Source organism: Acipenser ruthenus, chromosome 52 (genome assembly GCF_902713425.1).
Source record: "Acipenser ruthenus chromosome 52, fAciRut3.2 maternal haplotype, whole genome shotgun sequence".
Taxonomy (NCBI): domain Eukaryota; kingdom Metazoa; phylum Chordata; class Actinopteri; order Acipenseriformes; family Acipenseridae; genus Acipenser; species Acipenser ruthenus.
Genome location: NC_081240.1, coordinates 7084182 through 7088904, shown reverse-complemented (window position 1 = coordinate 7088904; position 4723 = coordinate 7084182).

Sequence of the window (4723 nt, the reverse complement as noted above, 5' to 3'; positions counted from 1 at the left end):
GGTGCAGAGGTATCAGCGTTACAGCACCTTGGAGAGACATGTTATACAGGTGCAGAGGTATCAGTGCTACAGCACCTTGGAGAGACACGTTATACAGGTGCAGAGGTATCAGTGCTACAGCACCTTGGAGAGACACGTTATACAGGTGCAGAGGTATCAGTGCTACAGCACCTTGGAGAGACACGTTATACAGGCGCAGAGGTATCAGTGCTACAGCACCTTGGAGAGACACGTTATACAGGTGCAGAGGTATCAGCGCTACAGCACCTTGGAGAGACATGTTATACAGGTGCAGAGGTATCAGTGCTACAGCACACTGGAGAGACACGTTATACAGGTGCAGAGGTATCAGCGCTACAGCACCTTGGAGAGACATGTTATACAGGTGCAGAGGTATCAGTGCTACAGCACCTTGGAGAGACACGTTATACAGGTGCAGAGGTATCAGTGCTACAGCACCTTGGAGAGACACGTTATACAGGTGCAGAGGTATCAGTGCTACAGCACCTTGGAGAGACACGTTATACAGGCGCAGAGGTATCAGTGCTACAGCACCTTGGAGAGACACGTTATACAGGTGCAGAGGTATCAGCGCTACAGCACCTTGGAGAGACACGTTATACAGGTGCAGAGGTATCAGTGCTACAGCACACTGGAGAGACACGTTATACAGGTGCAGAGGTATCAGCGCTACAGCACCTTGGAAAGGCACGTTATACAGGTGCAGAGGTATCAGTGCTACAGCACATTGGAGAGACACGTTATACAGGTGCAGAGGTATCAGTGCTACAGCACCTTGGAGAGACACGTTATACAGGTGCAGAGGTATCAGCGCTACAGGATGAAGAGTCCCATCAGAAAACTAAAACTGCTAAATTATTATAAAATTATTATTGTAATAAGAATGAATGTTGAGAATCTCCATGTATCATTCTATCACCATCTATATGAATCGGAGAATAAGAGCAAAAAAAGGAGATTCTCAGATGTTTTCTTTAAGGGCTTCCAAGATTGATGAAGAGAGACAACAGAGTAAGCCACTTCCTGATCAGGGAGAACTGCAAGGGAGGACAGTATTCCTAGTGAATTTTACAAACAAATATAATACAACAAATTATTGCTCCAATCCTGTGACCCCCCCACCCCCACCCCCATAATGTAATTATTTCAGTCAGTCACCCCCAAGGAAAATCAAGACCACCTTCGATGCCACAGTTATTGTCGAAAAAAAATCTGTCCCAAACATTAGCAGCCATGTTGCAAAACATCTTTACTAAACCAATAACACCTGATCAGTTGGGCTTCAAAAGGACTTGAATATAGTATGTGAAAGACTTAGAATATAGTACGTGAAAGATTTAGAATATAGTATGTGAAAGATTTAGAATATAGTACGTGAAAGATTTAGAATATAGTACGTGAAAGATTTAGATTTCCCAGGTGCTGCTGTTTTTGAATGCAGAGAAGCCATTTAGCACAAAACATGCTTTTGCAATGGCAGTGCCACCATGAATGTGTGTTGTGTAAATGAAGAACATCGGTCCCACACAGTCATTCTGCATCGGTAGTCAATGGATAATATGCGGGGTACCGCTGCTCCTGTGGGATGGATTGTAAATTCTTGTTTAAAGATTACACCGTGTAACAATTTTTTTTTGGTTCCTGGGTAGTAAGTGTTATTTCCTAATTGCTTATGCCTCAAAAGTATAGAAAATGGCTATTATTCCCCACAAACTTTGCTTTGTGACCAGCACAGTGATATTTTGAAATTTACCTATTTCCAATGAGAAAACGGGTGAATTTGTGTCTTTTCGTTCACATAAAGTCAGAAAACAACAACATATGAATCCAAATTAACATGTATTTATACTAAAGTAATACAAAAATGACTACAAAAGATTTAGAACTGAGTAGTTTTTCGAGATTTACGATTATACTGTAAATCACTTTCACGAATCAGCCCCCAAATGTAGTCTTCCATCATTTTCTCGTTTTACTGTCCTTGGTAGCGGCGTTCAAAATCCAGTATATCCTGGTGGAAGCGCTCGCCTTGCTCCTCCGAGTATGCTCCCATGTTCTCCTTGAATTTATCAAGATGAGCATCAAGGATATGGACTTTGAGGGACATCCTACAGCCCATTGTGCCGTAGTTCTTCACCAGAGTCTCAACCAGCTCCACATAGTTTTTGGCCTTGTGATTGCCCAGGAAGCCCCGAACCACTGCGACAAAGCTGTTCCAAGCCGCTTTCTCCTTACTAGTGAGCTTCTTGGAGAATTCATTGCACTCCAGGATCTTCTTTATCTGTGGTCCAACGAAGACACCGGCTTTGACCTTTGCCTCAGACAGCTTAGGGAAGAAGTCTTGAAGGTACTTGAAGGCTGCCGACTCCTTATCTAGAGCTCTGACAAATTGTTTCATAAGGTCCAATTTGATGTGCAGTGGTGGCATCAGCACCTTCCGGGGGTCCACCAGTGGCTCCCACTTGACGTTGTTCCTCCCCACAGAGAACTTGGTCCGCAGTGGCCAGTCCCGCCTGTGGTAGTGCGCCTTGGTGTCCCTGCTGTCCCAAAGGCAAGGATAGCAGGGAAACTTGGTAAAACCGCCTTGGAGACCCATCAGGAATGCCACCATTTTGAAGTCTCCTATGACCTCCCAGCCGTACTCATCATACTTCAAGGCGTCCAGCAAGGTCTTGATGCAACATTTTTCGTATATGATATATTTTTTCAATAACATTGAAAATTGTAAAACATTTTAAAATTAAAAACTTTTACAATTTTAAAAATTTTAACAAATTTTATAACATAAAATTCCGAGCAACAATTGTCCATCTTACCTTCCAGAGTTTTTTTGCAGTGCTCGCAGGTGAAATGAGGTGCCCAGGGTTTGTCTTGATCCCTGACAGGCATGCCGAAATATGCCTTGCAGGCCTCACACATCTTAGCAGATGCTTCCACGGAGTACTTTTTCGCTCTTGTCTTGATAAATTGGCCGCAGAGATAGCAAAATGCGTCTGCCGGATGCTTGCAGCCTCTTGATGCCATCTCAGAAAAATGCAGATATGTATCCACTTAGGCAGCTGGAACTAAACTGAACTGGTGGGCTTAAGGCCCCTGTATTTATACTACTATTTATATTACTGGAAAGTTCTAGAAAGTTCTAGAAGTTACTCCAAGTTTACTCAGCACTGAATCTATCTGCAATGTTCTGGAAAATAGGTAAATTTCAAAATATCACTGTCCTGGTCACAATAGCAAAGTTTGTGGGGAATAATAGCCATTTTCTATACTTTTGAGGCATAAGCAATTAGGAAATAACACTTACTACCCAGGAACCAAAAAAAAAAAAAAAATTGTTACACGGTGTTATTATTTATTAACAAATACGTTTCTGCTCGGATTTTAATTGTTTAGTCTAATTGATACTTTTAGTAACCTAGTGACTGGCTTCAGGGTCACCAGTTTAACATTATAAAGCATCAGGTTTGTATTTCTCAATTTGTTGAAAATGGATTGTACAGTATTGATATTAAGATAATAAAACGCAAGCTTGAGTAAGGAATGGATTATTTATTACACAGGCTATGTATTAGCAGTTACCATCATAACATGTGAATAAGTTAGTTAACATGGATTCTTCTCCGCTCTCCTTTAACAATTCAATTGATACCTGTTAAGACATTCGTGTATCTCAATCACACCGAGAAACGCGTTCATAGTAACATTGATTTAATACTGTTACTTTCTGTGTAAATAAGCTTTTAAATTGGCCCAGCCTTCATTTTTCACTAACAAACAACTTACAAACAAGATCGCAACATGTCAAAAAGTGATTAATCTTTATTAAAGCCATAATGAAAAATACAGTATTTTACACTTTATTACAATCTTTCAGCAGGACTGCATTTACATTAATGAAGAGAAGTCACTTCTGCTTTGAAATGGAAAAGTAAGACTTACGATTTAAAAGCTCCTCGAGTTGTTTCATAGATAAATCCCCGTAAATTAAACCAATGTTACTATGAATATGTTTCTCAGTTGTGATTGAGATACACGAACGGCTTAACAGGTATCAAATGAATTTCTAAAGGACAGCAGAAAAGTCGGAGGAAACACCGAAAATCAGAAGCCCTAAACACAAGTTTCTATCCCAGTTATATTATCAAGATATGTTAAATGAAGGGGTTTGTAACGGAACTTTGTATTATTAAATTCTGAAAACAAAACTTGCATCTCTGTTTCACACAGCTCAGTTTTTAAACATAATTAAAATCAACATTTAGCAGGGCTTGTAAAAGCTCCTGATAGATTGATAAGTTACCAACCTAGTGAGCACATATGCATTATTCTGTACAAACAGAGGTATCAGTGCTTCAGCACCTTGGAGAGGCATGTTATACAGGTGCAGAGGTATCAGCGCTACAGCACCTTGGAGAGACACGTTATACAGGTGCAGAGGTATCAGCGCTACAGCACCTTGGAGAGACACGTTATACAGGTGCAGAGGTATCAGCGCTACAGCACCTTGGAGAGACACGTTATACAGGTGCAGAGGTATCAGCGCTACAGCACCTTGGAGAGACAAGTTATACAGGTGCAGAGGTATCAGTGCTACAGCACCTTGGAGAGACACGTTATACAGGTGCAGAGGTATCAGTGCTACAGCACCTTGGAGAGACACGTTATACAGGTGCAGAGGTATCAGCGCTACAGCACCTTGGAG